Below are 24,112 nucleotides of genomic sequence, written 5' to 3'. Positions count from 1 at the left end.
TTGGCCTGGTAACCTGACTGGACCAGGTGGGGTTCAGTCCATAATAGGGTTTCCCAAGCCAACCGTGGAGGGGCCTAGCTGCTCCAAGGCCTCTGAGTTATAGGGTTGCTATGGAGTGTCAGGCACCTGAAGGTGACTGCTCCTAGGTGTTCCCCCTCCCAAACCAAGGGGGCAGTTTCTTTTGGCCTTCGCATAGGTCTCTGGAGGATGGTGGTACCTAGGCCAGGTGTGGGTGTAGAGAGCTTATCTGAACAAGGCAAACACGCAGGATGAAGCCTTCAGGTTTCAGAGGCCAGCAGCAGGCCTCAGTGGCCTCAAAGCAGAAGGATCTGTGATGTCCCGTGTTGCCCTGGGGCAAGGAAGTAGAATCCTCCCCCAGAACCTGCAGTTGGTGTTGAGACAGGGATGCTGCACTGGGGACCACAGGCTTCCTTAGCTTCTTCCTCTTCCTCTTCCTCTCCCCTCCCACTCCATCGCCCACCTCCATCTCTCCACCCCGACCCCATTCCCAAGCCCAGCAGTCCAACATTTAAGGGTGGGACACTCCTCATTCTTCAGACTGTTCTGGAAAACAACGTTTGGGGGATTTCTTAGAGCCCCATCCCAGGAGCGGGTACCGCCTCCTGCCTCTCCTCTCTCCAGCCTCTTAAAGGATTCCTTAGTTTGCTGTTGTTTGCCCACTAAGAGTTGGAAGGCTGCAGGCTTACTCCCCAGTGTTGTGAGAGGTGTTTGTGAGCCCCTTCTCATCTTCGGGCTTCTTGTATTTAAATGATTTCTCTCTTGCACAAGTAGCTGCCATCATGGTACAACCTGCAGGCTCCCGCACCAGAGGACCGAACTGTTTGGACTTTTCACACCTCTTTTCTTTGCATGGCCTTAGGGATTTCATTGTAGTAGCTGACAGTGTCTGCATCCCATCCCACTGATCCCTGTGTAGAGAAAGTACCGACCCATCTTACTCAAACACATTTAAAAAATTTACAGTGAGGTGGGCAGATGAGATGGCTCATCAGGTGAGGATACTTGTCACAGAGCTTGATGGCCTGCGCTGGCCTCAGTTTGATCCCTTAGCCCCCATGGTGGAATGAGAGAACCAACTCCCACAAGTTATCATCTGACCTCCATGTGTACATTGTGTAAACACACACACACACAAACACCACACAAACATATACCCACATATAATCACACCATGGTACACACACATACACATGCTCTGTTGTGTACATAAATAACTGTACACACAAACATACACATATGTCCCATCATGTACATACATAATTGTACACATACATACACACCGTCATATATACACACACAAGCACACACACGGTTGAATACACATACATGCCCCATCCTGTGTATACATAACTGTACACATACACACACACCATCATATATACACACACAAACACATACACCATTGTACACTCATATGCCCAACATGTGTATATATAATTACACACACACACACACACACACACACATGCACACACATTACATAAATGTCATAGTAATCTTTTTCTAATGAAACAACTTATTTCCTGGGTAAAACAAAGGCGAGCTATTAATTGCTCACTATTTTGGTACCTGAGTCACAAAGCCACCATGCTTTTCCTGTTTCTTTATGACTGACTGCCTTCACAGCATCCAGGAAAACTATGCCCCTAGCAGCTTCTGAAGTCCTTTAGATCTTATAGCTTAATTGACTTTTTTTAATTAAAAATCCTTCCGATTGATTCTAAGAGCTAGGGAAGGAATAATTTTTTAAAACCTCTGTTTATATAGATTTATTTACTTTTATATGTGTGACTGAGTCTTGCTTGCATGTATGCCTGTGCATCTCATGTATGCAGTACATGCAGGGAGGACAGAAGAGGGCACTGTATCCCGAGAAACTGGAGTTACAGATGGCTGTAAGTCACCATTCAAGCGCTAGAGATAGAACCTAGGTCCTAGGGAAGAGCAGCAAGTGTTCTTAACCACCGAACCACTTCTCCAGCTGTATTTATTTTTGTTTATGTGTGTGTGTGTGTGCCTGCATGTTAGGGTGTGTGCTATGTGAGTGCAGGTCTCCAAAGAGGCTAGAAAAGACATCAACTCTCCTGGAACTGAGGGGTCTACTTCTAGATGGGTTTTGAGCTCCAAGGTGTGGGTGCTGGGAACTGAATCTGGATCCTTTGCAAGGGCAGTAAGCACTCTTAACCACTGAGCCATCTCTCCATCCCTCACTATGTAAAACGTTTAATTTTTATTTATTATTATCAGTGTGTGTGTGTGTGTGTGCGTGCATGTGTGCACAGGTGTGCATATGGGTCATGGGTCATGCTGTCATGGGTATAGAACTCAGAAAACAATTTTGTGTTCATTTCTCTTCTTCCATTGTATTCTTCTTGTGCTGGAGTCGTGACTTGGTAGCATGGTGCTTGCCTGGTCTGTGTGAGGTCCCACAACCTCTGCCCCTCCAAACTCCTAACCTTTTCTCATTCCTTTTTCATCACAGAAGGACATTATCTTGATCTAACAGCAACTCACATGTGGGTATATTATATTATCCACAAATCACACTTCAGAATAATGAAAGAATATAAAAACATTTATTATGACATAAATCCATGAGGATAAAAATCAAAACAGCAGTTACCCCAGGAGTTAAGAAGTGGGTGGTGAGAAGACTGTCTACAAAGGGCTCAAAGGAACTTTCTGGGATGCTGGAAACATTCTCTCCCTGAAATGGGGTGTTGTTCAGTTGTCAAAGCCCATCAATTGAAGGTAGGTGGATTTCATTGCAATCTAACAGTAAATTATACCTTACATAGGTGGAATCAACATACATTTAAAAAGATCTGTATGGAAACTTAAAAATGCATTTGGCCATTTGATCTCCAATCTCAGCACTTGGGAGGTAGAAGCAGGGAAGATCAGGAGTTCAAGGTCATTATCTGTAAATCTGAGGTCAGCGTGGGCTTCATGAGACCCTGTCTCAAAAAACAAAATAAAGAAACAAATTACTTGTGTAAGTTTGGATCTGTTAAGGCCTTGAACGGGACACCATAGAATTAGACTGTCGTTCAAAAAGAAAGCTGAGGGCCAGTGAGATGGCTCAGGAAGAAAAGTACTTCATATCAAGACTAATGTCCTGAGCTTGATGCACAGGACTCACAAGAAGGAAGGAGAGGATAGTCTCCTACAGGTTATCCTCTGACCTCCACATACCTGCCATGGCACACGTGCCCTCTCTACACATAAAATAAACTAATGTAAAACCAAAACTTTGAGGGCCAGCAAGATGACTCAGTGGAGAAAGTTCCTTCCACCAATCATTAGTCACACATAGAAGGAGAGAAAGAACTAGTTGTCCTCTGAACTCTACCAGTATGCACATGGACACACACACACACACGAGCACTCACATATGCATGAATGAATGCATGTATGCACATACACATGTATGTACACAGTTCACACCTCCTACACATGGACTCATATACACAAACATATATGCACCCACACACTCCAACATATAGTCATGCACAAACAAACATATATACAAACATCATACATGCACGTGCATGCATACCCCACACACATATGCTCATGTACATACACACTCGAGTGTGCACACATACGTGTGTGTATGCATGCACACATACACACACGCACATAGTAAATAAAATGTAGTAAAAAGAAAACACCAGCATTCAATTGGAAGAGATCATTGAGGGCTCAGGGATGTTCTTCTGGGGGAGAGTACTCCTCTAGAATCTACTGGTGAGGGCAGGGTGCAGCACTCAATGGTGGAGTGCTTGCCAATCATGTGTGAGGTTCTGGGCTTTATCCCCTGCACAAGAAAGAAAGAAGCTGGGTAGTAGTGATGCACAACTTTAATCCCAGCATCCAGAGACAGAGACAGGAAGATCTCTGTGAGTTCAAGACCAGCCTGGTCTAGAGAGTGAGTTCAGGACAGCCAGGGCAAGAAAGAGGGTTTCTCAGGAAAAAAAAGAAAAAAAGAAAAAGAAAAACCTCAAATGTGTGCGTGCACACACACACAGAATATGAGAGAGAGAAAGAGACGGGGGGGGGGGGCTGAGTACTATGATACACTTCTTTAACTGTAGCACTTGGGCTGAAGGATTTCTGTGAGTTCAAGGCCAGCCTGGTCTACTTAGAGAAACCCTGTCTCAAAAGAAGAGATGAGGAGGAGGAGGAAGAAGAGGAGGAGGAGGAAGAAAGAAGAGAAAGGAAGGAGAGAAAAGGTAGAGGAGAGGATGGAGGAAGGGAGGGGGGAGGGAGAAGAGAGAGAGGAATGGAAGGGAAGAGAGTGTCACCATGAACTTGCCTAAATTATACAAAGATTTAATCCTGTGATGAGTGAACATATATGCATGCATGACATGTGTGTATGTGCGTGTGCTGGCTTCTGATGTAAATTTGGAATGTTGGGTGACCATATCCAAAGGCCGTGAACAGATTTTCCAATGAGCTATGCCTCCAGCATGGTATCCAGAAGCAAAGGGTTGGCACTGGTAGTAGATAAATGCTTTCATAATTTTTTATCACGTATATGTGTGTTTGTATGTGCCTGCACACGCACATGAATGTGTGAATATGATGAAGTCTGAGGTTGATGTTGGGTATCTTCCTGAACTGTGCTCGTCTTATATATTGAGGCAATGTCTCCTGCTTGAACCCACAATTAGCAACCTGGCTAGCCCAGCCTGTTTGCGCCAGCGATTCTCCACCCGTGGGTAGCTTACTGCTGCTGCCATGCCAACCCAGCTTCCTCTGTGGTTGCTAAGGGTCAACGCTCTGGTCCTCATGCTTGTGTGACAACGACTTGCCCGTTGAAACATTTTCTCGGGTCCATCGTACGATGGTTCCCATCATGACTTAAATGGGAAACTTACACAATGTCCGGAGCCCTTGACGTCCTGCAGATGGAGGAGGAGGATGTCCTCAAATTCCTTACTGCAGGAACCTACTTGGGTGGCACCAACCTTGACTTTCAGATGGAGCGGTGCATCTACAAAAGGAAAACCTGAAGAGGACCTGGGAGAAGCTGTTGCTCGCCGCTCGCGCTATTGTTGCCTTTGAGAACCCTGCTGACGTCAGCGTCATCTCCTCCAGGAACACTGGCTCAAGAGTTCTTCAGTGCTGAAGTTTGCTGCTGCCACAGGAGCCACTCCCATTGCTGGCCGCTTCACAGCAGGTCCAAGCAGCCTTCAGGGAGCCACAGCTTCTAGTGGTGACCGATCCCCGGACTGACCACCAGCCCCTCACAGAGGCCTCTTAGGTCAACTTGCCCACCATTGCTCTGTGTAACACAGACTCTCCCCTGCGCTATGTGGACATTGCCATTCCATGCAACAACAAGGGAGCTCACTCAGTGGGTCTGATGTGGGGAATGCTGGTCTGGGAAGTTCTGCGCATGCGGGGTACTATCTCCCGTGAGCACCCGTGGGAGGTCAAGCCTGATCTTTACTTCTACAGAGACCCGGAGGAGATTGAGGAGGAGGAGCAGGCTGCTGCTGAGAAGGCTGTGACCAAGGAGGGATTCTAGGGTGAATGGACCACACCAGCACCTGAGTTCACTGCTGCTCAGCCTGAGGTGGTCGACTAATCTGTGTGCCCTCTGTGCCCACCCAGCAGTTCCCTATGGAAGACTGGAGTGAGCAGTCAGCCACTGAGGACGGGTCAGCAGCTCCCACAGCACAGGCCACTGAGTGGTCCTGAGGTGCTCTGCAGACACCTGAGCAAAGGGGAAAAAGGTGGAAGGAAAATAAAGTTCCTAAAAGCTGGGAAAACAAAAGAAAGAAACATTGTTTCCTAGGGTAATTGGTGTGTGGGTGGGGGGGGGGATGAGAACAAGTTTGAATGTGCACACACACATCCAAGTGCACGTGCACTTGCGTGAGCTCGCGTGTGGAAGCCAGAAGTCATTGCTTACTAGCTTTGACCATTCCCCACCTTATTTTTGTCTGAGACCTAGTCTCTCACTGGAACTTACTGATTTGGCTAGACTGGCTGGCCACTGAGCTCCAGGGGTCCAACTCTCTCTGTACCCATTACTTTAATTACATACATGTGTGCCGGGCCCAGCTTTTATGTAGGTGCTGGAGATGGACTTCAGGTCCCCAAGCGTGCACAGCAAGCATTTCACGGACTCTGCAGCCTTTCATCCATTTTTTTTTTAAAAAAACAGCACTATAGCCAATGGGATCCAATGGCCGTGGTTTATACCTGAAAAGCTTGCCAGTCAGGAGCTTGTGTGTGCAAGAGGATTAAGTGTGTGACACAGGGACTTCTAGTGACAGGACTGACAGGCAGGGTAAGGGAATTAAGTCCTCCTCATTCATACCGTGGAGGTCAGAGGTATTTTTTAAATTTGATTCATCCCGGAATGAACTCTAACAAACAAAAGTTAAAGTACAAACTACACTAGGTGTGCCTTGCATGTAATCCTAGCCTGGACCAAGGCCAAAGCAGGAACACTGCCAGGAACTCAAAGCCAGCCTGAGTCATAAAGGTATATACATGAACTACACAGAATACATATATGTCTACATAGAATACATATACATGTGTTTCTCACAATCCCATAAGATCAATCCCAAGAAAATGACCCCATAAGGAACACAAGGCATGGAGAATAGGAACAGGGAGGTCATAAGAAATGAAATGAAAATATTTTGTAGGGCTGGTAAGATAGTTTCTTCTCTCCATAGTTTCATGGTTAAGAAACTACTAGAGGACCCGGGTTCAGTTCCTGGCACCTCATGGCAGCTCACAAGCTCCTGTAACTCTAGTTTCAGGACATCTGACTCCTTTTTTGGCTTCTCAGGGCTCCCATAGCTACCTGATGTACCAAGCCACGCAGGCACACACATATCCACATTAAAACACAAAACAAGACAAAAAGCCCAGCATGGTGGCACACACCTTGAATCCCAGCTCTCAGGAGGCAAAGGCAGGTGGATCTCTGTGAGTTTGAGGCCAGCCTGGTCTACAGAGTGAGTTCTAGGCTATTTAGGACTATACACTGAAACCTAGTTTCAAATAAATAAGTAAATAACTGTCTTTTGTTTGTTTTGTTTTGTTTTGATGGATCCAGACAGTGGGCAGCAGTGGTACAAGTTTTTAATCCCAGGCATAGCTTTGTGAGTTCGAGGCCAGTCTGTTCTACAAGTTCCAGGACAGCGAAGGCACACAGAGAAACCCTGTCTCAATAAATGGACCTCGGGGTATGGAACTGTTAAAATCGTTTGCTGTGCAAACTTGGGGACCTGAATTCAAATCCCCACTACCCAGTAAAAAGCTGGGATGACGATGTGTGTTTAATCCCCACCATTGTAGGGGAGGGAAGTGTCCATGACAGACAGATCCCGGAAGCTTAATGGACAGTCAGCCTAGGGGAAGTGGTGAGCTTTGTGTTCAGGGGGAGACCCTATCCCAAAGGAATTAGAGGAGCGCACCAATGCCCTTTCCTGGCCTCTGAATGTGCACACACACGTGAACACATGCACCAGGATTCCAAAATGCGTGAGAAGATGATGGCGTGTGACAGATAGTAAAACAAACACGGATCAGAGTCACAGAAGCAGATGTGGTGTGCACACTGGAGCCTGTGCAGTTTACCAAGACCCTGTGGCAGGATATTTAATCACATTGTGAACCCCAAGCACGTGAACCGGAAAAACCTTGTTGTACTGTGCCTCACCCCTAGCACACACCTTTAATCCAAAGAGCTTTCTGTAAACAGGATTAAATAAAGTCAACCCTAGGTCAAGGGGTAGAGCAAGCAACCAGCTGACATAGAGTGGACCTAAGGAAGCAGAAAGGAGAGACATTGATTTGGAAGGTATTTAAGACATTGTGGAGAAGGAGAAAGGGCTTTTCCCTTCTGGGACATCAGTGGTGTAGGAAGGTCAGCTGGGTGCTTTCTCTGCCTCTCTGAGCTTGTGGGTTTTCACCCCAGCATCTGGTTCCTGAGTCTTCACTGGTAAAATCAAATGATTGGAATTTTTTTTTTTTTTTAGTTTTTTCTTTCTTTCTTTTCTTTTCTCCCCCCCCCCCCCCCCCCGGAGCTGGGGACCGAACCCAGGGCCTTGCGCTTGCTAGGCAAACGCTCTACCACTGAGCTAAATCTCCAACCCTTTTTAGTTTTTTAAAAAAACAAGACCCTCTCTCAAAATAAAATTAGCTCAGTGGTTGAGCATGTACTGAGTTTGCAAGACCCTAGGTCCCGTCTCTGGCAGCATCCATGAGTAAGTGTACACACACACACACACACACACACACACACACACACACACACACACACGAGTTTTCCAGTAAACCTATATAAACCTAGTTGGTAAAAATACCAAAAAGATTGGCAGTGCTCTCATGCTGGCTCAGACCTCAGGGCAAGCATCGTAGTAGTGATACAAATGGGTGTAATCTCAGTGGGGCACAGTTTGCAACACCCATCAGTTGCAGTGTTTGTATCCGAAATGCACCCAACTGACTGGCCCAGGATCTCACACCTAGGACAGGGACGTCTGTATGCAGTTACGGAAGATGTCACAAGGCTCTTCAGAGACAGACTGAAAGTGTGACACAGCAAATGACAGTGAGCAAACAAAAGACCATCAGTAGAGGGGCTTGATACATAAGGTGAGGACAGAGGACAGACAAGATGGTTCAGTCAGTAAAGGTGCTTGTGGCCAAGACTAATGACTGAGGACTCATATAGTAGAAGGAGAGAACTAACTCACGCCCATAAGTTTTCCTCTGCCTCCTGCATGTGTGCCACAGTACACACCTGGCCCCCCATGCGTGCACATAAAATACATTTTAAAAAACGTGATAAACATAAAAGAGACAGGGGTGACTGGGATTTAGGGCGAGTCAATGGCACGCATTTGCTTAGAGTCCATCCGTGAGAGCCTGGGGTGTGACTCAGCAGAAGTGTTTGCCTAGAATTCAGAAGTAAAGGCTCGGGGTAGGGAATAAGGTAGCATGCGGAAGATCCTGAATTTAATCCCCGTTACAATGAAATAAGATAAACAACCTCCCAACGTCAACACAACCCATGGTATTTCTACTACTGCTTACCGTGTGGCCTGAAAAGCAAATCCCTCAACAGCCTCAGGCATTTTACCACAGCAACCAGAAGTGACTAATACAAGCCTTTTGGTCCTACAAACCAATAACCTGCCAGGCTCAAGCCGGTGTGGTGGCACACGCCTTTAATCCCAGCACCCGGGAGGGAGAGGCAGGCATGGATCCCTGTGAGTTTGAGGCCAGCCTGGTCTACAGAGCGAGTTTCAGGACAGCCAGGGCTACACAGAGTACCAAACACTGTACCACACCAGCTACTTCCCAGCTCCATGGGAGAGCCTTTAATCGGTGTGATTTACAGCAAGGGAATTTGTCTGTCCTCAGCAGGGATTAATGAGGTCTTTGTGGAAGGCTGGTTAGTTCCAAGAATAGATCATTATAAATTGTTCTACAATACTGAGCATTACCTTTGAACCCCTCCTGGATTTCTCTCTCACCCTGTGCAAACTACTCCACCAGAACGTTTCTTTTTCTTCTTTGGAGTTTGAAACAGGTTTCACCGGATAGTCCAGGCTAATCTTGAACATACAACTCTCCTTCCTGCCCCAGGTTCTGAGTGCTTAGATTACGGCATAAGTTGATTTATGCACACACTTCCACCATGCACACACACACTCCCACCATGCACACACACTCCCACCATGCACACACACTCCCACCATGCACACACACTCCCACCATGCACACACACACACTCCCACCATGCACACACACACACTCCCACCATGCACACACACACTCCCACCATGCACACACACTCCCACCATGCACACACACCCACTTCTACCATGCACACACATACACTTCCACCATGCACACACACACTCCCACCATGCACACACACTCCCACCATGCACACACACTCCCACCATGCACACACACCCACTTCTACCATGCACACACACACACTCCCACCATGCACACACACACACTTCCACCATGCACACACACACTCCCACCATGCACACACACACACTCCCACCATGCACACACACACACTCCCACCATGCACACACACACACTTCCACCATGCACACACACACTCCCACCATGGGTGCACACATACATTCCCACCATACACACACACACTCCCACCATGCACACACACACACACTCCCACCATGCACACACACACACTCCCACCATGCACACACACACACACTCCCACCACGCACACACACACTCCCACCATGCACACACACACTCCCACCATGCACACACACACACTCCCACCATGCACACACACTCCCACCATGCACACACATCCACTTCCACCATGTACACACACACTCCCACCATGGGTGCACACATACATTCCCACCATGCACACACACACACTCCCACCATGGGTGCACACACACACACACACTCCCGCCATGCACACACACACACACACTCCCACCATGCACGCACATTCCCACCACAAACACGCATACTCACATCAAGCACATACATATTCACATCATGCATGCACCCATACTCCCATCATGCACGCACATACACACACTCCCACCATGCACACACACACTCCCACCATGCACACACACACACTCCCGCCATGCACACACATATTCACATTATGCATGCACATACACTCCTACCATGCACACATACACACTCCCACCATGACACACACTCTCACATCATGCATGCACACACACTCCCACCATGCACACACACACACACTCCCACCATGCACACACACTCCCACCATGCACACACACACTCCCACCATGCACACACACTCCTACCATACACACACACACTCCCACCACGCACACACACACTCCCACCACGCACACACACACTCCCACCATGCACACACACACACTCCCACCACGCACACACACACTCCCACCATGCACACACACTCCCACCATACACACACACACACACACACTCCCACTGAAGAGTTAAGATAAAAACTTCATAAAAACTGCAAAAGAACAGCAGATAAGGGAACAGGACAGAGCTGGCCTGAGATGTGCCCGGCCAAGCCTAAAAACAAGGTCGAGGGATTGTTCCAGGAAGGGGGCCATCCGGACGGACGGATGACTCCCTGCTCTACAGATAAAGATAAGACGCTCTCCTATATTGAGAACACCCCAGCCCGCACGTACTGCTTGCAGATGAGACCTTGTGCCCATTTCCCTTGCTGATAACCACTCGAAACCCCCTGGCTTCTCCTATATAAACCCCTGCCTGAAGAGGCTGGGGCCGATTCCTCTGTCTCCTGTGTGAGATACGTGTCGGTCCGGGATCTCGTTAATAAACGCTACCTCTTGCTGTTACATCAAGACTGGCTACTCGCGTTTCTTGGGGGCACCTCAACCCGTGACTGGAGCGAGGGTCTCCCCAAGTTTGGGGGTCTTTCACCACCACACACACACACACTCCCACCATACACACACACACTCCCACCATACACACACACACACTCCCACCATGTACACACACACACTCACACCATGCACACACACACACACACTCCCACCATGCACACACACACTCCCATCATACACACGCACACACACACACACACACACACGCACACACACTCTCATCATGACATCATTGGCACTTGTACATAACCAAGCATTCCTCACCCAAGGCGGAGCCCATGGTCTGCCTGATCTTAGACTTTTAGCCTCAGAGCCAAGAGCCAAGTAGACCTCTCACGTTGTAGTGTCTAGCTGAGGGATACTTTATGCTGGTGGAAGATAAGTGTCAAGTAGACATGGTGACACGTCTGTCATCCCATCATTTGGGGACTCACGCTGAAGCAGGGAGATGAACTAACCCAGTAAGATCCTGTCTCAAGAACACAAATGACGAAGGCAGAGCATGGCGGTGGCACACACCATAATCTCACTTGAGAGGTGCAAGTTGAGGGTCATCCTCAGCTTAAACAGTTGGACGCCAGCCTGGGCTCTCTTGGACCTGCCGGGCAAACTAACCCACAAACAAATGGACACATCCAGATCAGAATTTCTTGGGCTGGAGAGATGGCCAAGTAGTTAAAAAGCATCTGCATCTCTTGTGGAGCACTGGAGTTTGCGTGCCAGCGCCCACACCGCATACCTCCAGCTCCTGGGGACCCCACGCCTCTGACCTCCGAGGGCACATACACTCATGCACATATTCTCGCAGAGTGCACATAATGAAAAATAATAAAACCAGGGCTGGAGAGATGGCTCTGTGGTTAAGAGTGCTTGCTCATTCTTGTAGGGCCTGACTCTGTTCCCAGCACCTACAGGGGCTCACTACAGTCCCTAACACCAGCTCCAGGATTCACATGTGTACAGACATGCATTCCAGCAAAACACTTAGACACACAAAATAAATGACTCTAAAAACTAAACGTAAATCTTTTGAAGAAGTATGGATACATGTTTAAAAATTAACTACGCCGTCACTTGATTGATTGATTGGCTGACCTAGTGTATGTGAATTGGCACACACAGGTTATGGTGTTTGTGTAGAGGTCACAGGTCACAGGAGTCCGTTCTGTCCCCACACCTTGTGACTCCTGGCCATCAGGCTCAGGTTTTCAGCCTGTTAACAGTGAGTACCCTTCATGCTGAACCATTGTGCTAGGCCCACCCCACAAAATATAGTTTTAAATTAAGAGAAAAAAATTAAAACTATGGCCAAAAGTTTGACTCAATTGGTTAAGAGCACTGGCTGCTCTTCCGGAGGACCCCCTCCATCCCCAGAGCCCACGTAGTGGCTCAAAACTGTCTGGAACTCCAGTTCCTGAGACCTGACATCCTCTTCTGGACTCCTCAGACATGTCACTCATGGTGCACAGACATACATGTAGGCAAAACATGCAAATAAATAATAATGGGTTTTTGTTTGTTTTTCGAGACAGGGTTTTTCAGTGTAGCCATGGCTGTCCTGGAATTTGCTCTGTAGGCCAGGCTGGCCTCGAACTCACAGAGATCTGTCTGTCTCTGCCTCCCAAATGTTAGAACTAAAGGTATGCATTACTACTGCCCAACGACAGTCAACCAGTGAATCAATCGATGACTTTAAAAGAAGAAAAAACTGAATCCTGATCTTCCTACCCCAACGTTTCCTCCTTTACTTACCTCAACGGAAGCATCTCTTTCTTGCAGTGGCTCAGCTTGCCCTGTTTTCTGACATCCGGGACCCACCTGACCTCGGATTCCCTCAGGTCTACCTTCACAGTTGAATCTCTCCCCACATCCTATCAGGCTCCCTCTCCCAGCTGGGCACCTGCCTGTTTACCTCACACTCACCCAAGTGATGAGGGCAGAACTGACTGTGAAAAAGTAGGACTCTGGTAGCCTTCAGGGTGACCTTGGAGGTAAGGACACATTCCCCAAGGCTGACACCTTGCCTTGGATCCCAGAGACCCATCTGGTAGGAGGAGAAAACTGACTCCTGCAAATTGTCCTCCGACCTCCACATGTGGCGTATGTCGGTGCTCCACTTCCCCACACTAAACAAATCAATGTATTTTTTCAAAAGAAAAAAATTTTAGAACAGGAAACATAGGAACTTTTAGGGAATGTATTAGCTACTTTTTTGTGTCTGTGCTAGAACACTGTGACCAAGGCAACTTATGGAAGAGCATTAATTAATTTATGGTTTTATGGTTTTAGAGTGTTGGAGTCCCCCACCAGACAAGAAACAGCTCAGAGCTCACATCCTGGTCTGCAAGAGGGAGGCAGAAAGAGCACATGGAGGATGCCTGAGACTTTGGATGCCCACACACCTCCTATAAGGCCACTCCCCCAATCCTTCCCAAGCGATTCCACCAACTGGGAGCCTAGTATTCATATATAAGAGCCAGTGGAGCTCATTCTCACTTAAACCACCACAGGAGGTGAGGAGACAAATGAAAACAGCAGTAATAAGCGAAGGACCCAGAAGCAGAATGATCATTAAGGGCAGTGTTCTACCTGTAATCTTACCTTGGAAGAGGCAGGAGGGAGAACTCTGCATTCCAGGCCCTCCTGGGCTACACAGCAAGACAAACAAACAGAAGCAGAATGTTTTGCATTTCTCAAGAACAAAACTGCAAATGAGAAAGGCAGGTGTTCTATCATGGCCCAGCCCCTCACTGGGGGATCCTAGGCAGGGGCTCTACCACTGAGCCACGCCCCCAGCCCCTTACTGGGGGATTCTAGGCAGAGGCTCTACCACTGAGCCACACCCCCAGCCCCTTACTGGGGGATTCTAGGCAGAGGCTCTACCACTGAGCCACGCCCCCAGCCCCTCACTGGGGGATTCTAGGCAGGGGCTCTACCACTGAGCCAGACCCCCAGCCCTCACTGGGGGATTCTAGGCAGGGGCTCTACCACTGAGCCACGCCCCCAGCCCCTTACTGGGGGATTCTAGGCAGAGGCTCTACCACTGAGCCAGACCCCCAGCCCTCACTGGGGGATTCTAGGTAGAGGCTCTACCACTGAGCCACACCCCCAGCCCCTCACTGGGGATTCTAGGCAGGGCTCTACCACTGAGCCAGGACCCAGCTTTTCACTGGGAGATTCTAGGCATCTATTAAAATTCTCTAACAAACCTGATTTCTGTCAACAAGAAGGAGAGTATGGAATCCTTTTCAAGTGTGCAAGAACTCCCATGAAGCATTTCCCAAGAAACTCCACATAGGAAATACTCCAGAAAAACAAAAGCAAAAAAAAAAAAAAAGAAAAAAAGAAAGAAAGAAAGAAAGAAAAAGAGGAAAAAAAGAAAGAAGGAAGGAAAGAAAAAGAAAAGAATGAAAAAAAACAAAAAGAAAAGAAAAGAAAGAAAAAGAGGGTGAGCTGGGCTCAGGACACAGGAGACCCAGCACAGGAGGAGATGTGAGAGAAATTTCCAGGATGAGGTAAAGGCAGATTTCTGCATGGCAGCTGGGCATCAAGGTCACATGATTCATGAGATAACTGAGTTATACAGACTACAGTCACCGATATGCTAACCTTCGAACTCAGCTCCCTAGGCTAGCACAGTTAAGTGCTTTTTACTTGTTGAGCATTCTCCTTGGCTCTAAAGAGATTTATTGCATTTTAAAGTTAACGGCGAGCATAGTAATACACACCTTTAGTCTCAGTACTCATGAGGCAGAGACAGGGGATCTCTGTGAGTTCGAGGCCAGCCTGGGCTACGTAGTGATAGCCAGAGTTCCATAGTAAGATCTTATCTCAAAAATATTTTCTTTGATGTGTTTTATCAGTGTTTTGTGGGCATGTATGTCACGCACCACGTGCATGTCTGCCTCTGCCCGCAGAAGCCTGAAGACCGTATCAGACCCCCTCCAAGTGGAGCTACAAGGGGTACTAGAAATTGAACCCGGAGTGGAGTTGTTATGTAGGTGCTAGAAATCGAACCCCAGGCTGAGCCATCTCTCTAGCCCCTAAGAGCTTTTTTTCAAAGGTCATTTTTACTGTTCACCTTTGCCTCTCATTCGTCGACTTTAAAACCCTCTCTCGCCCTCTGGCCTCACTCCAGTGGGAAATGTGGCTAGTGTTCCTTCCAACAAACATCTGGACCTGGGAGATGACCCTGGACCTGAAGCCTGAGCTCCACTGTGCAGCAGCAGATGTGTGGACGACCTTGAATGTTTGTTCAAAATTGTTTAGCCAGTTGTGTGTAGCATGGACACATCAGGGAGCAGGGTGCTAGAAACGATCTCGTGACTCAGTTTTCTCTTCTGAAAAATAGGGGTGTTAGGACAGGCGAGGAGGCCCGTGCACCATCACGCACCGTGAGCACCTAGTGTGAGCTGGCCAGTGACCTCCTCCGAGGGGCCATGCAGAGTCGGGGGCTGCACTGGGCCCACTCTAGTAGCTCCCATAGTTAAGCGAGTGACTCAGGCTTCCTTTCAGCTATAATTGAGGCAGGTGACATGCTTTGGGAGGTGAGCTGTGTCCTGGGCACACCCCTCACTTCCGCTGGCTCACCAGGTCCCTTGATGCGTGATAACACGCACAGTCATGATGAAATCAAACCCCGTTTTGGAAGAGGGGAAATGGGTCTCCATCTTCTTCCTGCTTCCAGTCTTTGATTCCTGTCCCCGGGGCCTTTCTGAAGATGAGCTGGCACTTGGGAGTGGGCGTTGGCTGTGCTGACCAGTGTCAAGGAAGGTGACATCAAGAGAGAGCAGGTAGAGAGTAGGCTCATTGTGGTAGTAGACGTTAGGTGACATGCACCTGTGTAGTCATTTCGTAAATCCCTGATGCGTGCACCCCGTGTGCCAGATAGACAAATATCCCAGCCTTCCCACATGTGACAGTCCGTGGGGGGAGCCCATCAATAGATGAACAGGCAAGAATGACCATCCCACAGAAGTGATGGAGGCCATAAGAAATGTCAGACACAGCAAGCCTACGGCAGAAGTCAGTGAGCGATGCCCCGTGGCCAAACCCAACAGATGACGCCTTTCTAGATGGCTTATCGACTCGTGGACTATGACATTTGTGTTTTTGCTGTGGCTGAGACAGTGTCTCCTGGAGTCCAGGGTGGTCTCCACCCTGCTCTGGAGCCGGCCATGACCTTGGACTTTAGATTCCCCTGCCTCCTTGGTGCTGAGATTACAGGCACGTGCCAACATTCCCAGCTCGCTAAAGTAGACATTTCTAAACTTAAATTGGTGGAAGTGTCTACAGTGAGGTGGAATGTCATGCCGGGCACTGGGGACAAAGTCTCTCCGTCTCTCCGGGCTGGAGGGCCAGATGCACGGCTGCCTAGAATCCCCCAGTGAGGGGCTGGGGGCGTGGCTCAGTGGTAGAGCCCCTGCCTAGACTCTCCCAGTGAGGGGCAGGGGGCGTGGCTCAGTGGTAGAGCCCCTGCCTAGAATCCCCCAGTGAGGGGCTGGGGGCGTGGCTCAGTGGTAGAGCCCCTGCCTAGAATCCCCAGTGAGGGGCTGGGGGCGTGGCTCAGTGGTAGAAAAGTTGCCTAATATGTTCAAGGGCCTGGTTTCCATACCCAGTACCACAACAAACAATTTTGAAGATTCAGTTTCATACCAACCATGAATTTTAGCTGGTTTTTGTTGAAACCATTCACTCATCCAGCCTCCCTTCAGCTCTCTAAAATATGTCAAGTCCAAAGTATGACTGAATGAGTATCCTTAATTTTACAGGTAAGGAAACTGAGGCACAGACAGGCAGAGGAACTGATAAATATTTGGAGTTGGATTTGAATCTGGACCATTTACTCCGAAGCCCTGACTTTCTTTTTTTTTTTTTTTTTTTTTGGTGGCATTTTTTTTTTTTTACATTTTATTTTATTTTTTTTTTATTAACTTGAGTATTTCTTATATACATTTCGAGTGTTATTCCCTTTCCCGGTATCCGGGCAAACATCCCCCTCCCCCCTCCCCCTTCCTTATGGGTGTTCCCCTCCCAACCCTCCCCCCATTGCCGCCCTCCCCCCACCAGTCTAGTTCACTGGGGGTTCAGTCTTAGCAGGACCCAGGGCTTCCCCTTCCACTGGTGCTCTTACTAGGATATTCATTGCTACCTATGAGGTCAGAGTCCAGGGTCAGTCCATGTATAGTCTTTAGGTAGTGGCTTAGTCCCTGGAAGCTCTGGTTGCTTGGCATTGTTGTACATATGGGGTCTCGAGCCCCTTCAAGCTCTTCCAGTTCTTTCTCTGATTCCTTCAACGGGGGTCCTATTCTCAGTTCAGTGGTTTGCTGCTGGCATTCGCCTCTGTATTTGCTGTATTCTGGCTGTGTCTCTCAGGAGCGATCTACATCCGGCTCCTGTCGGTCTGCACTTCTTTGCTTCATCCATCTTGTCTAATTGGGTGGCTATATATGTATGGGCCACATGTGGGGCAGGCTCTGAATGGGTGTTCCTACAGTCTCTATTTTAATCTTTGCCTCTCTCTTCCCTGCCAAGGGTATTCTTGTTCCCCTTTTAAAGAAGGAGTGAAGCATTCACATTTTGATCATCCGTCTTGAGTTTCATTTGTTCTAGGCATCTAGGGTAATTCAAGCATTTGGGCTAATAGCCACTTATCAATGAGTGCATACCATGTATGTCTTTCTGTGATTGGGTTAGCTCACTCAGGATGATATTTTCCAGTTCCAACCATTTGCCTACGAATTTCATAAAGTCGTTGTTTTTGATAGCTGAGTAATATTCCATTGTGTAGATGTACCACATTTTCTGTATCCATTCCTCTGTTGAAGGGCATCTGGGTTCTTTCCAGCTTCTGGCTATTATAAATAAGGCTGCAATGAACATAGTGGAGCACGTGTCTTTTTTATATGTTGGGGCATCTTTTGGGTATATGCCCAAGAGAGGTATAGCTGGATCCTCAGGCAGTTCAATGTCCAATTTTCTGAGGATCCTCCAGACTGACTTTCTGACCCTGTGTGCTACCTTCTTTCTCCGAGTGGGAACAGCAAGCCATGCAATGGGCTTTGGAGCCAGACTAGAAGAGAGTCCAACAAGGACAAACAAATAAAAACAACAACAAAAACAAAGCCACTCATCGTCGTATGATCACGGACTAACCCAGAGTTTGTCCGTGTTACTGATGAACGCAAGGGATTAAATGAAATTTGGGAATAATTACAGCTATCATTTACCCAGCTTGTTCTTTGCACCCCACCCCGTGTTAGCTACACAGGAAGTACGTGTCCGAGTCCTATGCAGGGAGGCCCTGCTTTCCGCAGGTGGGACACCAGGGCTTGGAGCATTAAAGAAGGCAGGTCGCCCAGTCAAGGGACAGCAAAGCAAGATCTAGACTCAGAGCCGCCGGTTTGTCTGAGCCATCAGCCCTCCCTGACTCTATTTCTTCTAGGTTGAAACAATACTGTTTTCATATCTGAAAAATGTTTGTTTTAAAAAGGGAAGTCTTAGGAGACAGTTCAGTGGGAAAAGCACAGCAAACCCTATGACCCGAGTATCTGTCCCTGGAATTGAGTCAAAAGCCCAGATGTTCTAGAATCTGTAGTGCCAGCACTCTCAGGGCGAGGTGGAAGGTGGAGACAGGAAAATCACCCAGGGACAACTGGCTGGAGTTCATAGTGCAGAGTAAACATGGTGTCAGGCGGGAAGGCCTCACCAGAAGCCTCAAGACTGCTGCAAGGAGGCAATGCCTGGAATAAGTAAAATTTAAAGAGAACCTTTTTTTTTTTTTTTAAGTATCTCATTATCACCTTATTAGCTACACTCTGTCACTCTGATGATAAAAGTAAAATCTCATATGCCACCCACAGATCAGCTCTGGACAGACCGCTGCCTGAACAAGATACAAAGTGATAAAGCTATAAACAATTTAAAAGAGAATGCTTCAGAAGCACGGACCCCCCCTCCCCCATCCTCTCCCACCTCCTCCCCCTTCCTACTGATGAACCTAGGGCCTGTGGGTGCTAGCCAATCCATCATTGAGCTATAAGACTTAGCTTTTTTATTTAGATGTAATTCACTTAATTTTTATTTAATTCAGATAACTCCCCCCTTTTTCACCAATTCTGAGGTTTTGCTAAGTTGCTCAGACTGGCCATGGACACTCTGTGGCCTACTTAGGCATGAAATTTTTGATCTTCTTATCTCAGTCTGTCAAGTAGCTGGGACCGGAACCACCAGGCCTAACTCAGCAAAGAGTCTGATTTGTTTTATGACAGGGTTTCCCTACATATTCCAGGCTGACCCAGAACTCACTGGGTAGACCAGGTTGGCTTTGAAATCACAGAGATCCACCTGTCTCTGCCTTTGGAGTGCTGGAATCAAAGGCATACACCATACCCAGTCAGAAATAATCAATCAATCTTTCTCTCTTTCTTTCTCTCTCTCTCTCTCTCTCTCTCTCTCTCTCTCTCTCTTTCTTTCTTCCTTTCTTTCTTTCTTTCTTTCTTCCTTTCTTTCTTTCTTTCTTTCTTTCTCTTTCCTTCCTTCCATCTGTCTGTGTGTCTGCCTTTTCCTGTTGTACTCTCCCTCTCCCTCTCCCTCTCCCTCTCCCTCTCCCTCTCCCTCTCCCTCTCCCTCTCCCTCTCCCTCTCCCTCTCCCTCTCCCTCTCCCTCTCCCTCTCCCTCTCCCTCTCTCTCCAAGGTTTTACTATGGAGCCCTGGCTGGTCTGGAACTCATTACATAGACTGGCTTGGCCTCACAGAAATCCATCTGCCTTCTGAGTGCTGAGATTGAAGGCATGGGCCACCGTGCCTGGACAGAAGTATTTCTGAAATAATATTGTTGGCTGGGCTTGGTTGTACACACCTGTAACACCAACACATGGGAGGTGGAGGCCATTTGTGGGTGTGGGGGTGGTGCATGCCTCTAGTGGTTCCTAGCCCTTGGGAGGCAAAGGCAGGCAGATCTCTGAGTTCGAGGCCAGCCTGATCTATAGAGTAAGATCCAGGACAACCAGGGCTACACAGAGAAACCCTGTCTCAAAAAAAAAAAAAAAAAGCCCCCCTTCCTCAAAAAAAAATGATTATTTCTTTTTTTAAAAAGAAAACATTCATAATGATGGAAAAAAAGACTGCATTAAAATAAAGACTTTTCGTCACTAAAAAAGACTGCATTAAGGACGGATGAGATGGCTCAGTGGGTAAGGATGCTTGCCTCCCAGTTTGATGACCCAAGTTCAATCCCCAGAAATCATACAGTAAAAGGAGAGAACTGGCTTCCACACGTTGTCCTGTAATCACTACATACACTCTGTGTCACTTGAGCACACTTACAAATGTACACACACACACACACACACACACACACACACACACACACTAAATACAAACTACAAACATCGAGTGTAGGAAACAAACTATAGATCAGGAGGGGTTTTTTGTTTGTTTGTTTGTTTGGTCTCTCTCTCTCTCTCTCTCTCTCTCTCTCTCTCTCTCTCTTTGGTGGCTATCCTAGAACTTGATCTGTAGACCAAGCTGGCCATGAACTCACAGAGATCCACCTGCCTCTGTCTCTGGAGCACTGGGATTAAAGGTGTGCGCCACCAATATGTAGCTGAGCAGGTTTATAGTGCGTAGAACTGGAAAATGGCTCTGTTCAGGCTATCAGAAGAGCAAATCCATTTTAAAATGAATGACCCGATGGAAAACAGGATAAGACACTTGAACAGGTACATCACAAAAAGGACAACCAAAGGGCCAGGTACAAACAAAAAGGTCCCCAATTGAATTGCTCATGCGGGAAATGCAAATTAAAACTACAATGAGCTACTACTACACACCCAACAGAATGACTAAAAATAAATTGCCTGACAATGCCAAGTGTTGGCAAGGATCTGGAGCAATGGAAATGTTCCAGCATGAATGGTAGGAAGTAAAGAGGTGACTACAACTGCTTTGGCAAAACTTCTGTTAGCACTGATGTAACATCAAGACACACACCTGTACAAGAACACATATACATATACATCATATACGTCATACATATATATGTACACATGCAAACACACATATACATACACATATACACAAATGTCATATACATTACACATATACAAATTCATATGCGTATGTATATACACATACATCATATACATTATACATACACACATGCACATACACATATGCCATATACACATACGGATATATCATATACATTATACATTTACATACACATATACATTCGCACATGCATATGCATATATATTATACATACACATACATAGAATGCACGTACATACATGGCATATGACCTAGCCATTCTACTCTTTGCTCTATATCTAAAAGAAATGAGTATATATGTTCACTTACAAAACATAAACATGAATGTTCAAAGCAGTCCTACTTGTAAGAGTCAAAGTCTTGAATGTATAAAGTCCCATTGGCGGCTGGCAACTAAATGACGGTGCGCCCTTACAATGGGATATTCCTTGGCAATGGGAAGGAGTGGATTGCATCCATCTGCCCAGCCCAGATGAATTTCACAACGATCACACAGGAAGAGACTAGGCACAGGAGTTCATATGACATTCTTCTACTAGCTTCACATGCACAGAGAGGCAAAATGAAACCATTGTGTCCCAGGAGGTACACTCAGGGAGTAATGTCAAGGACAGGTCAAAGTTGGTACAGTGACTTCCTTTGTGCAGAGAAAGCTAGTGGTGCCAGGGAGGGCATGAGGAGGAGGAAGCCGATAAGATGGTCTTCTCACCCCATCCCCCACAGCTGGGTAATGAGTACACAGGTATGACCCACGGTTGTTAAGTGAAGCCCTCTGCGCTTTCCAGGTGCTTTTCTGTTTGTGTGAAATAGCTCGTCGGGATTTTAAAGCGATTTAGGGAAGCACACTCATTACCTCTTATCTGCCAACTTCGCTGACTGTGTTATCTTGAGGATCATGGTAATTGGATGGGACTTTATGTGGGACGCGCTCTGAGCCAGGCATGGTTCTAAGTGGTTCCTACCTGATCTAATTTGATCATCTGCAACAACCGCTGGCACTTACTACTGTCGTCCCCTTTAGCAGATGGGGAAACTGAGGCACGTGAGGCCGAATGACTTGCCTATGGTTGATGCACTAGCTAGATTTCAACACGAGCCAGCTGGGCCCACGGTAGACGCTCTGTGCTCAACCTAAAGATTTCAGCTACCCAGGAGTGAGTCCTCACCCACCACAACAGTCCTTTCTCCTCCCTCCTTCCTTCTCTTTTTCCTTCCTTTCATTTCTTTTTTTATAAGTTTTTTCTTAAGATTTATTTATTTTTTATATGTGATTACACTGTAGCTATCTTCAGACACACCAGAAGAGGGCATCGGATCCCATTACAGATGGTTGTGAGCCACCATGTGGTTGCTGGGATTTGAACTCAGGACCTCTGGAAGAGCAGTCAGTGCTCTTAAACACTGAGCCATCTCTCCAGCCCCTGCCCCCTCCCTTTCATTTCTTTCTCTTTCTTTCCGGGATCTCATGAAGTCTAGTCTATTCTCAAACTCAGTATATAGTTGAGATTATTTTGAACTAATCTTCCTCTTTCCACTTCCCAAGTGCTGGGACTACAAAGGTGTCCCCCACACCCAGCTTCCTTCCTTCCTTCCTTCCTTTCTTCCTTTGAGACTCTAGCCTAGAGTGACGTGGACCTCACTATGTTGCCAAACCTGACCTTGAGCTATTAATAGCAGCAGTTCTCCTGCCTCAGACTTCCAAATGCTGGGATTATATCACCAGGACCCATCTCCACATATGTGGTTTCTCTTTAATTTTTTAAACCACAGTCATTGATTGATTAATTGATTGATTGATTGATTGATTTGGTGGGGCTGGGATGTGACTGTGGGTGTGGGAGCGCCACCGTGTGTGCCCACGGAGGCCAGTGGAGTCAGTTCTCTCCTTCCACCCTGAGGGCCTTGGGAATGGAGCTCAGCCTCAACCTGACCTGCTGAGCAGGGCTTGAGTGGAGCTCTGAAGGAGAGACACAGCACCAGCACATCCTTCTACACCAAGGAGGGCAGCACAGTCATTACGTGGCCTGGGCCTGGTCACAGAAGACTCCACAGCATCCTCCCAAGTCCCACTTCAGTCCTGTCTGGAGCCCAAAACACTGAACATTTCTAGACCAGACCAGAAGCCTCTCCCTGCCTGGACCCTGTCGTGTGTCAGCCACCTCTCCTAATGAAGCTGCTGCTTAGAACTGAAAGGTCCACTTCTCCCTTCAAGGCCACCACAGCTGCCTGTGCTGCTGAGGTTCCAGAACTTTCCTAATAAGGCTTTCATCTGAGGGAGAAAAACGACAAGCAAAGCGGAAGAAAACGAATGCTTCTAGGTTACCTGTTCTTTCGGATCTGATGCTAGACTTGAAATTTAATGAACTGAGGAGTCAGCATTGCCTGGTGTGGTACATGCAATGCCAGCACACAGGAGGAGAAGGATTGCAGAAAAGGCTAGAGGCTAACCTGGGATACATAGTAAATTCCAGTCCAGCCTGGACTACATTTCAAGACCCCTCAACTTAAAAGAAAACAACCCCACCCATGGGGACCCGCCAAACAATTCACATGTTCAGAAATAAATAGGTGTAATAAAGAATTTAAAACAAACAAACACACCAGGCGTTGTGGCA

The 24,112-nt window shown here is 47.3% G+C and overlaps 1 protein-coding gene and 1 pseudogene across 3 annotated transcripts in view; one reads left to right on the top strand and one right to left on the bottom strand.

The window, feature by feature from the left end:
- The window catches only part of Fbxo27 (F-box protein 27), a 67,433-nt gene that overhangs the window by 41,841 nt on the left and 1,480 nt on the right, over window positions 1–24,112 (bottom strand). The window lies entirely within an intron of this gene.
- Window positions 4,837–5,785, top strand: Rpsa-ps8 (ribosomal protein SA, pseudogene 8; annotated as a pseudogene). The gene is made up of 2 exons (XR_015650352.1): window positions 4,837–5,386; window positions 5,491–5,785. The product of XR_015650352.1 is annotated as a ribosomal protein SA, pseudogene 8 (transcript).

Source organism: Rattus norvegicus, chromosome 1, assembly GCF_021556685.1.
Source record: "Rattus norvegicus strain SHRSP/BbbUtx chromosome 1, alternate assembly SHRSP_T2T, whole genome shotgun sequence".
In the NCBI taxonomy this organism is placed as follows: domain Eukaryota; kingdom Metazoa; phylum Chordata; class Mammalia; order Rodentia; family Muridae; genus Rattus; species Rattus norvegicus.
The sequence above is the reverse complement of the archived record's forward strand: the minus strand, read 5'-3'. Positions and strand labels throughout refer to the sequence as shown.